General features: G+C 34.8%; 1 protein-coding gene across 7 annotated transcripts in view; it reads right to left on the bottom strand.

Moving 5' to 3' along the window:
- UNC13C (unc-13 homolog C) overlaps positions 1–12,427 on the bottom strand; it is a 586,284-nt gene that overhangs the window by 422,875 nt on the left and 150,982 nt on the right. The gene's annotated exons all lie outside the window — the stretch shown is intronic.

The raw sequence follows: 12,427 nt of genomic DNA, 5'->3' as shown, positions 1-12,427 counted from the left end.
CTGAGTGCACTTGCTTATGGAGACTAATGTCTATCTAAAAATTAAGTTTTTTATACTTTTGGCAGATAACTCTGCTCTAATTAATGAAAAGTATACTATCTTTTGAATAGAAATTCACAGCTTCTTTTTTCTTGTTGTCATTATCTAATTGTTATTTTTCAGGCACTATGTTTCCAGAACACCTGATTCATTTTCACAAGATGCAGGTATTCAAAATTATAGATACAACATTCAAAAGATTAGTATGTTTAATACCTTTAGTCAGAAATTCAAAGTTTCAACTTGTCCAACTATACCTTCTATTGCACTCCTTGATATACTCTGACACATTATTCTCCAATGTATTTTCTTGCCTGTGAAACTATTCAAATTTTTATACTGCTCTGCCTTTTCTTTTCCATATGCACCTATAACAATTTAACTTCAAATTTGAATTCAATGTTATCTTCTCCATAAAATCTGCCTTGAAAACTCCAAATCAGGAATATCTTCCTTTCTTAAATTTTTGGAGCACTTTATCTGAGAGAAAGTAATTCACCCCTGTACTGTAGATGAGATAATTGGGTAAATGCCCAAAATGAGATTCTGATGCTTTCACAGCAATTGCTATTTTTCTATCATTCCACATACAGAGGATGTCATAAGTGGAGGTAAATATATGAACTAACATTCTATATTCTTCAAATTATGAGAAATAAGTAATTTTGAAAAACATTTAATTATAGGTACATATGCTTACAGTTGATCATAAAAAACATGGCCTTGGTTCTTCACTCTTCCCTTGAAGAGTCAGGGTCCATGTCCATGTTCCTTGAATATGGATTTGTCACTTGCTTTGGACAATAAAATGTAGATAAATGGATGGTTGTCAGTTCCAGCTTTGGCTTCAAGTGGCCTTGTGTTCTTCCACTTGTTTCCCTAGAATCTTGCCACTCATATAAACAAACTTGGTCTTGTCAGCAGGACAATGAGTAGCAGATAGTCCAATCCCTTCTATTGCCCAGACAATAGCCAGATACTCACAGACATATGAGAGGCAGCCCCTATCCAGCTGACCACACTTGTTTAAGTGAATGCAGAGAAAATCCAGGGATTCATTGTTTTAAGCCACTGAGTTTTAGGGGTGATTTGTTACATAGCAACATTCATCTGATACAGGGATCATGTTGGGATATAATATTAGTATAAGATATAATAGAATCTTGAGATTGGAAGAAGCTTTAAAAAATCAGGCATCTGATATTTAAATTTCCCTTTACAACGTTTCTAACAAGTAATCACAGAAGCTATTTAAATAGCTCTAGAAATGAGGAACTTAGTTTTCACAAAGGCAGCTCTCACTTTGGAAATTTCTCCTCATACTGAGCAGAAGTCTGTCTGCTATATTTTGCCCTGTGGGAAGCTCAAGACAATTTAATCCCTTTTCCACACCTACACTCCTCAATATTTGAAGACCTCTAACATGCTCTCACATGAACCTTCTCTCCTCCAGATGTGGCATCCCTGATTCTCTGGTGGTTTCTCCTATGGTATGATTTAAGATCTCTTTTCAGTCTGCTTGTTTGATCTGCAAGCTTTCTCTTTTGTCTGCATCTGTTCCTCTGTTGTGTCCTGAATCAAGTAGAGAGGTCCTGAGAAGTAGCAGGCTCTATAAACAGCAGATCTTGCCTCTACTCTGGATGTGGCACTTTGTGCACTCTAAGGCTGTTTTCCTTGCCAGACCACTGCACTATGAACACAATCTTACTTGATCCGTCACCAGACACAATGGATATTTAAATCTTTTCATGTGTTGACGTTACACATTTTCCTTTCTTCTACAGACTAAAAGAACATTCCAGTTCTTTTCTGCTCTCAGACAGAAAGCATTCCAGAAATGGTGGAATTGCACTTCAATCTTCCCTTCAAACCTAGTTACTGCCCTGTTATTTGCTTTGTCCACTGCAATATAGGCAGAAGGGAGGTAGATCACATCTATATGTTAAGTTTTTAGAATTTGAGCCCCGCTTGCCATATTCTAGTTCCTCTGCAGCACACTCATGAAAGCATGTATTGAAACAAACCTCTGCCAGTCTGGTACCCCAAGAGACCATGAAGAGGAAAGTGCATCCTTCTCCTGTGTATTTATATGCATTAAGATTGTAGCAGGATCTAAATACGTGGGATAAAAATATAATTAAGACCCAGGCATATGTTCTCATTCATTTGGGGAATATAAATAATAGTGAAAGGGAATATAAGGGAAGGGAGAAGAAATGTGTGGGAAATATCAGAAAGGGAGACAGAACGTAAAGACTGCTAACTCTGGGAAACGAACTAGGGGTGGTAGAAGGGGAGGAGGGCGGGGGGTGGGAGTGAATGGGTGACGGGCACTGGGGGTTATTCTGTATGTTAGTAAATTGAACACCAATAAAAAATAAATTTAAAAAAAAGCAAAAAAAAAATAAAATATAATAAAATAAAATAAAATAAAATAAAAAAAAAAAAAAAAAAAAAAAAGATTGTAGCAGGAGTGACAAACCTTTATTTGATTAATATGCAGAGATTTGGTAAATGTTACTATATTTTAACCTAGCATAACCTGACTGGTACACTATTTATACTTCTTGTTATATTCAGATTGTTGTATTATGTTAAGATCTTTTGGATATTAATTACATCATCTAAAACACTAGTTTTATATTACCTCCAAAGTGTATAATCAAATCCTTCATATTTCCATCTCAATTGAAAGTAGTCTGTCTGCAGGTGATTCCTGAAGCATTCCATAAGAGCCTACCTGGATACGAAATTATTCATTAATTATCATACTTTGGGTCTAATCATTCAATTCATTATTAATTCATCTGGGTCATTGTTGAGGGGTTATTCTGAAAATCCTTAGCAAATGCCTTTCTGGGATCTAGGTAGAAATAGATCTACAATATTTAATTGATATGTCTACTTAGAAATCTTATGAGACCAATACATAATGAGACATTAAGTTGAAAATAGAATATTTAATTTAAAAAAAAACTAAAGCAGAAATAAGTATAATTTATTTGCAAATTTATTAATTTGATCTAACAGTGAAGCAGCAAGCTCTGAAGTCAAGTAGACCCAGTTCACATCTCAGCTCTGACAGTCACTGTTTGGCCATATTTAATGCCACTGTTTGGCCATATTTAATGCCACTATATATTTTTCTGTTATTACATTAGTTATTGTATGATTTTGTAGTTTTTTCATTATTTTACCCCTAACGTTTTAAAGCAAAAGGCAAATAACCAAGTCACAGATTCTAAGGTAAAATATATGCTTTCTAAATTAACCTGGAAACAATAATGGTTTAGGAAGTTGGTCCTAAAGTAGACCTGCCATTCTTCTCTCTCCAGAGCGGTCTCGAGCCTCTTAGTACTGGAAAATAGTTGAAACAGCAGTCCCCAGATCTGCATCCTAGTTCTGTATTTTTTATGCTAGGAATAATTTTTTACATCCTATCTGACATCCCTCCCACCCCCCATTCTTCCTCCTGTTTGGTTCCCTCTGTCCTCTCCACTACCCCCCATTCTGCTTCCACCTTCATTTTGAAGGAGTTAGCTTACATGAAATAATTTATTCCAAGTTCACATTGTTTCTTTTCCTTTAGTGTACTGTATCCTACAGTAGTGCTGTTACTTATATAATGAATAATGTTGGGATTTCTCTAATCATATTAAGATTTTATATCAAAAAAAAAAAACACCTCACTTACGTTACCTGAAAAATGGAATGACATTTACCTCAAAACATCGTGATGAGGATTAAAGGAGGTAATGCACAAATAATACTTAGATGTGGGCCTGTTACATAACATTTCAAAAGGTATTAGTTATTATGTATTTATAATAATTATGAATTTGATGGGAAATTTGGGAAATGAGAACGTATCCCATTTTTAAAATGATATTGAAATGTTTCTTTTTACTCTATACCCTACACTGTTTCTAAATGCTAAGGAAGTCTAAAAGTCAATAACGGAGAATTGTGGCATGGTTCTGGCAGCAGGCTATTTTGTATTTAATAAAGAACTGCAGATTAAACAAACCTGAAGGGCAGTGGAAGGGGGAGAGAAAATCTTAGGCAGGCTCCACACCCAGCTGGAGCCCCACACATGGCTTGATCTCACCACCCTGAGATCATGTCCTGAGCAGAAATCAAGAATTGGATGCTTAACTAACTGAGCCCCTCAGGCACCTCTAAAACCTGTTATTTTCAGTAATTATAAGGTTATGGAAAAATACCAATTTTGCTGGCAGTGATTATTGTTCTATTGTACTATATAGTCTGCCTATGATAGGAAACATCTATCTTTATGGAATATGGTATTCATTTATAAAATACTTAAAAACACACTCAAAATATGCTTTCCTTGGAAAAGCAATACAGTCAGTGCTCCTCTTTTCTTAAGGTGTTTTATGTATGTTCAATATACTCAATAGCCATATTAATTCCATTGTGGAAAGAATTAGCAGGCTTAGGAATGATGATATTCATTATAAAATTGCCATCTTTATCTAACAGGATTATTTACAGCATTTTTTTTTTTTTACTAAAACTGGTGAGTACATAAGTAATCTAACCTTTCTAACACAAGTGATTATTCTGCTCAGTGTAACAAATATTTCCCATAGTTACTGACCTGGCACTATTTTAAGACTGACTACTTGAATATTCTCTTTGTAAAGGATCTATCAGTGATTTTAATTTGCTACTCCTCAAAGACAAACTATCTGGAAAGCATTAGAGGATTAAACTTGGTTCTGTATGGTATATCCCTAAAGATACACTGATTAATAAATTTAAGCCAAGACAGAGACTTAGACATCATAATTAAAGATCTGTTTGAAAGAACAGGAAATAAGTAACATGCAAATGTTCAATAAGCAAATTGAACACAGAGAAGGCTTTAGAAAAATGTACTTCTACAAAGCCTTTTTCCCCCCTTAACAAATATGTTCTCAAATTTCATAACTGGGAAATTTATTTTTCTGAGATCAGATTGTCCTCAGCAGCTGCTTGATTAAATAGATGGGTCCTCCCATGATGTTCAGAATACAGAGATATTATTACAAGCACTAGCTTGAGAGATGTTTTCTTTTTGAGATAGATCCCAGAATGGTGAAAAAAAAACTTGAGTAAGGGTCACAAAGGTGAGAAGGTAGAAGTAGTACCACGCTTAAACTTATGTTGGTTGCCTTACTTTTCCAACTGAGAAAACATGTGGCCTCGGGGGCTGGATATAGGACACAACCTCTATCACTAAAACTAAGGTGACATTAACAAATACTAATCTTTGGAAAATGTATGATTTGGGATTCCTTTAAAGTATGTCTCAGGTACTATGAAGTAGAGTTAGTGATCTTAGAAACTAAAGAAAGGCAGGTGTTAGGTGTATTTTTCAACTGCTAGTCATGGAAAGATAAAAGGAAAAGCCAGCCTTTTCTGAGGAGCCAACAAATGCAGTGCACAATTATGGAAAGCTCCAGTGCAAGGAAATAACTAAAGGAAAATTTTCAGAGTTGATAGTGGCTGTGGTTTCCTTACCTGAAATGAAAACATTATTCGTATCTTGGGTTGATACATAAGAGGGGTTGTATACATTCTCTGAATCTAAAACACAAATCTATCTCTAAGAATAAAAGAGAGGCCTTTATACAATGAGTAAAATTTGGAGTTGCCCTTGACTGCATTCCAGGATGTTACTGAATATATTTTTTAATCCTTAAGTATTAAGTAACAAAAATAAAAATGGATTTTCTATGGCCAGCCATCTAAGCACAGAATAAGGCTTCTATAATGGTATAAATCAGGTTTCTTGTAGATGTATAAAGGTGGAAAGACTGTTCAACACTATCATTGGGGATTGGAACTGGGGATCTTCTAGAATATCCCTGGATTGACTGTGGGTAATACTTACAGGTTCTTTCTGTGTTTTTAGTCTACAAACTCAGGCCTGAATATGAGATGATGATAATGTGTCAATCTCTAACTTTGTCAACTGTAAGCTATTACTTGCCTGAGCTTAATAGCTTCATTTTCTTAATCCTTTGATTGAGTACTGTAAGTACTTTGCCATGTCTGTGTAGGAAAACAATATGCCTATAGAAAATGGTTTATAATCCACTCCACAAACACTATGAAGTTTATAAAGCTGACTTAGATGGCAGTAACTTCAATCTTACTTCCATAGATCCCATGCCAAAATGTGTTTTCCATGGTTCCCACAGGGTCATGGCTGTGGTCTTGTAGGGTCCACACATTGAAGGAGTTCAGGCTTACAGCAGGCCTTTGTGACTAGTGTCATGATATACTCTAATCACTCCATGATTTTCTAAATAAAAAAGATACTAAGTTGTTCCTGGGTAATTTCTAAGAGAGCCTTGGGAAGCATTTAGCTGACCCTGAACTAGAGAACTGATTGCCTGTAGTAAGCCAAAATTAGATAAGCTTTTTTTTTTGGCCAGGTAGTTAAGGGGAGAAGAGGGCAAGGAAGCTAATGGAAGCTTAGTAACCAGCTCTTAATACATGGGTTTTAGAAAGTTGGTTGCCTTATTGTTGTCAGCTTTCCCAATTAAGAGGTTCTTTGTTTAGGCCAAACCTTGGTATAAAGGATATAATGTGTCTGCCCAGTAGGATGACTGCAGGCAGAATGCTGGGGCCTAGTGGGCCTGGTAATATCAAGAGTCCATGGTAGGGTTGAGACTTCCCCTAGCTTTGCGTGAGATTCTTTTCTGGCTCATTTAACTCCCTGGAGCATGACTGCATCTGACATTAGCTAAGAGATGCCAGGTTTCATTCAACCTTTAATGGATTAAGCAAGACAACTCACTTTATTACTTTTATAAAGAGCAAGGTAAAAAGGGTCATTCAATTATTAATTACAAATGGTCTCCTTCTTGGAGTAATGGAACTTATTAAAGGAAATCTTTAATCCAGTGTGATTTTATATCTAGGGTGTTCTAAAGTGCTAAGGTTTTCAGATGGGAGAATAAAGGGGCAAATTTTATATCTAAGCATAATTAGAGTAGTATTTTTATGGATTCGTTCAACCCAACCTTCACGAGCTTCTCCCAAATAGAGAAACGGGGATTCAAGATGAAAAGCAAAGTAGCTTTCTGATTAACTGGGGTTAAATCTAGTTTGAGAAAAGTCCCTTGTTTTGTTTTTGTTTTTGTGTTTTTCTTTTTTCTGTAGGGATTTAGTAACACAGAGTTTGGGGGGAGGGGTAGGACCAGCTGTTTTTAGTACTCTCCGTACTTCTCATGTAGGACTTACCATGAATCCATGATAGCTTCAGGATTATCATTTTTCCTAAAATGTAGCAGATCTGAATCTTTTAAGAAATAATCTTTAAAAAAATAAAAAGAAAAGAAATAATCTTTTAAGAAAGTAACTCATCTAAGAGACTGCCAAATCCAAGACAAGATTAATTTAGAAGTGAGGTCCTCATATGGGCAAGGCACTATTATATACTTTGTGGAAGAAAATCTAAGTGAAAAAGACCAACCCTAAGCCTTTAAAGAGTTTAAAATCAAGTTGGAAGATTAAAATTTTGTTAATTTATGCAATTTAAACTCATATGTACCATAAGAATGACACAAATGTGAACAGAAAGGGGAGATAATAATTCCTTATTATATAGAGAAATAGAAATCAATATATTCAAAGCCATACAGAAAGATCCATACTTTATACTGCAGAACTGAGGAACCATTAAACACATTTAAGTAGAAATGACTGTGCTTTGAGGAGATTAATCTTTGACAGTGTATAGATTGAACTTAATGCGGAAGAATTAATGAAGGAAGATCAGTTTGCATTCACCTAGGTAAAAGGGATTGAGGATTAAAACTAGATTAATGGCAATATAAGTAAAAATAAGTTGAAAAATTATGGGAATGGTGATTTGAATTGCTATCCAATAATGAATTAGGAATGCAGAGCTGTCCGCATCTGCTAGCTCTTATAATAATTAATAAGTTCTAATCCAAATTCATTTTTACTTAAATCTATAAGAACTCCTTCTATACAAAATCCACTGAAAGGAAAGGAACTCTTACAAAAAAACAGCTAACTGAAAAGTAAAAGACAAAGGCTTCCATTTCTCTTCAAAGAGTAGCCTCCCATTGTTACTGAAACACACTTACATGGGGTCTGTCATTTTCTTAATACTTGGCACACTTGGTTCAGAGCATACAGGTGTATTTGTGTAGCACGAACCACTGACCCAAGGAAGGGATTGTAGAAGTGGAAACAGCCATCGTCTAGGTAAGAGAATTCCTGGGGCTTTCCTTAAAAGTAAGGAAGTTAAATGAGGGGATAAGAGAGAATTTCATTTATAGGCTAGGTAGGAAAAATTAAGCAAAAAATTCTCAGCTACCCAAGAGAAGGAGAATGAGAAAAGAGGAGTTAAGAGCTTCTGAAGAGTAAGAACAACCTTAGCTACCAACTTAAATGATTTTAGGCATTGGCCAAATATGAATGTCAAGGCCGGGAGTGGAAAATAGGGCATCCGGATAGTATACAACCTTTTCAACTTTAGAGAGAAGTACAAAAGCAATGTTAGAAGCCTGACAAATATCAGAAGTATATTAAACCACCTATATCCACATATCGTGCAACCTAACTCATGTCAGGTTTTATAACAGTAACAACAAAAAAAATCACTATTTTAATCAAGGTAAATTTAAAAGCAAAGGAATTATTTAAAACTCTAGCTGACAACTGCTTGCTCATATTCACCACATTATTCATTTATGTCAATAATTGAACTTCCTTGAAAATTTCAGCAAAAATTTTTATATATGTACATGTATACACACATATACATATACACACACATACACATACACTTTTTTTCTTCTTTTTTCTGTAATTGTACCTATTTAAGAGTTAGGTCAAAATGGAAGCTTCTCTTTTTCTATTTGGCTATCTCTCAGTGTCCTGCTCAACAATCTCTTTTTCTCACCTCTCTCAATAGCACCTATTTCCTGCCAAGGTTCAATAATCCTGGTAGTGGTTGCCAAGTCACCACCAGATTCCTGGGATTAAGAAAGCAGTGGCAGCCTCATTCAGAACCATGACAGAGAATAAACCTTCCTTCACATAAGCTTAAGGAACTTATTTCCAGGAGAGCTATCATGTAGAGAATTTAGAGAACTAGAGAAAATAAGAATCTCCTCTCCCAAACTATCTTTCTCCTTATTCTCACCACTGTTTTGTGGACTTCCCTGAATTCTAGTGCAGACAAAGCTAGTACACCTTAAGACTAGAAAGAATATACAAAAGCCTCGAAATGCTTCTCATCATGCAACCAAAGGAACTAACTAGATGTTTAGTCAAGGGGGAACTTAAGTTATATGCAATCAAAGAACCAAGGGAAGGTCATTCTGATTTTAAAAAGTGATTCATATTTGTAGAAAGTACTGGCATGACTTCATTCACTATCATTTATTAAAGTAGTTTCACCAAATTCACTTATCAGAAGTTAGGTAGCTATGGGCATGTGTCATTTAAAACCCCTCTGAGGGGGACACCTGGGTGTGCAGTGGTTGAGCATCTGCCTTCTGCTCAGGGCGTAATCCCGGGAACCTGGATTGATTCCCACATCAGGGTCCTCACAGGGAGCCTGTTTTTCCCTCTATCTATGTCTCTGCCTCTCTCTGTGTCTCTCATGAAGAAATAAAAAATCTTTAAATTAAACCTTTCTGCGAAAGGTATAGTTGGATGACAATCTTCAACCACCACATTTTCACAGAATCCACTGCAGTATTCACCCCAATGCCACACTCATCAAGATGACCCAAACCAATAACTCAGCATGGCAGAAGTAATACAGATGGTCACATTTGCACAATGTGGGACTCTTCTAACAGTAAGCCAAGGGTTTCCCATTGGTCTGGCACTTCCTTGTAGCCTCATTGGTCAGTGTAAGGCTTTTAATGCCTAGTTCTCCTTCCTTATCTCTCTCCTCCTACAGATGTCAGACCCATGTCATGGTCCTAAGGCTTCTCTCATCTACTTGTGCTCTCTCTCCATTTATCTCAGAGATATCTCCTCTGAAAAAGCTCTTATACTTCTAATATCTTGGTGTGTGCTTCTGGTAGGACTCTTAGCTTACAAATATGAAAATAGTGACCAAATTCTTGTAAAACAACTGGGAGAAATAAAATGTTAAATACTATCACTGAAGTATATATTTTTTCTAGCTTTCTCCCTTCCTTTGTTCTGATCTTTTCTCTCTCCCATTTTCTTTTCAGAGTCTGCCTGAATTTTTTTGAGAGATGAGAAAAATAAGTTTGCTATGTGTTTTCTAGCAACACTTACAAGAGACTCTACAGAGAGAGGAGTAGAAATCACAGGAGCACTGTTAACTATATTATCTGGTCTCAGTGTGTATAGATTATTCCTTCATTGACACTTAAGAAGGGGGAGGGAAGGATTGATATGGTTTGGCTCTAAACTAGCTAGAAATGTTGAAGATAGAGAAGTCAGGGATGGAGAACTGTCATGAAGTGGTGACTCCATTCTGAAAATCTGCTCCAATCTGTTTTCCAGGACAAGAGAAGTTAAAATATTTAGATTTATAGTAATGTTTCATTCTATAACAATATGTTTTAAAATACTTATAGAAAAAGTAAAATGTTATTGGAAATGTAAAATATTTACAGAAAAGTAAAATAAGTAAATCTTGCTAAAGAGGTTGTAACTGAAGGCTATATTTAAATGTACCCTTCTGTTTCTTCAAGAGGAAATAAGCATTCAGATAATGGCATATTCTCTTGATTGAAAATTATCACCCCTTTCCCATACCATCATAATGCAAAAGTCTCTTTGAAAAGAAGTTTCTGGAAAAGTGAAATGGAAGGGATTTGTTCAAAATGCAAGGATAATCTATCTAACCATTTTACACAGCTTGCACTTAATACATGGTTGTAGATTAACTCTGCTGCTTTGAATAGGAAAACAAGTTGTTATTAAGTATTGGATGCCATGGGGAGGAGTTGCAGGAACTCTCAGATTATAAACTGAGATAAATCCAAGATCATGACACACATATTTTCATAATAAAATTGGAATCCAATCTAATTATTTTCTAAGTTCACATTATAGTAGGGATGTGAGTAGTTCTTCACGTATTTTAAGAACATTGAAGAGTTTACAGATATAAAAGTAATGAAGATATGAGTTATTTGACAAAAATCAAGCTTTTATTTGAAAAATATCCAACCAAAAATGGTGTATATTATTTTCCAGGAGGCCCATACTTAAAATTTGAAAATTTATATGTTTAATTTAAAGTAACATGTGGATGTATTTAACACAAGATTTTCAAATAGTGAGAGTATTATAAAACATAACTGTAAAACTATTTCTTTGTCTAAATAATACCTAATACATTATCTAAATGTTGCTTCTATTTATATTGTATACAAGTGTTCAAATGTCAACACTTAGAAAACTTATCTATCTTTGTGTATGTCTATACTGTGCATAAGCTCTGGTTGACAATTTCACTTTAAAAATCTATTATGTTTGCTATAGTACCATTTGTAATACTGGTACCTAGAAATATTCTTGAAAATCCATTAACAGAAGATAAATAAATTTTCTATAAATGTTTAAAATATTTACTTCACTTAGAAAAAATGAAGTGGAAAGTTTTCTAGGGCATGTTGCTAAATGGCAAAGAGAAAAAAAAAAAAAAAAAAAAAAAAAACACAAGTTGCAGAGGCAGGATAGCCTATTGAGAAAGGTCACAGATTCTAGAACCAGACTAGCTGAGTTTGGATACTGATTTTGCCACTTACTAGCTGTATGAAGGGAAAGGTTTTTTTTAAAACTGTTTCATATAACATTTCCTTAATTTGTAAAATGAAGGTCAAGTTAGTACTTACATCAGAGGGCCATTTTAAGGATCGGATCAGTCATTATATAAGAAATAACTGTGATAATACTTACTACAATGTCATTACTAAATTAGTGCTTATTTATTTGTATGTAGAATGGCCCAGTTTATGGTAAAGATAGACAATACAACTACTTATTCTATGGGAACATAGACATGTATGCAAGTGACACAGAAAGGCCTATGAGCATACATGCCAAACTCATACCAACATGTAATTATAGGCATTAAGTGAGATCCTTTGCGTTTTGAGTATTTTACAGGCAAGATATGATTCATACATTATTTTGTGATTAAATTTTAAATACTTTCATCTAACCATTAAATAGCAATACAAAGTAATGAAGTTTACATTCAGTGACTTAGGAAGATAGAAAAACATTCATGTACATTTTATCAACTGCAAATTAGCAGATCAAAAGATAGTATTAATTGTATTAATGTGAACTCATTTATGAAAAATTATGTGTATTTGTATACAGAATGACAATCTTAACT

The sequence above is a fragment of the Canis aureus genome, chromosome 32, assembly GCF_053574225.1.
Source record: "Canis aureus isolate CA01 chromosome 32, VMU_Caureus_v.1.0, whole genome shotgun sequence".
Lineage (NCBI taxonomy): Eukaryota > Metazoa > Chordata > Mammalia > Carnivora > Canidae > Canis > Canis aureus.
Note: the sequence above shows the minus strand (reverse complement) of the source record. Positions and strands in the feature narration are given on the sequence as shown.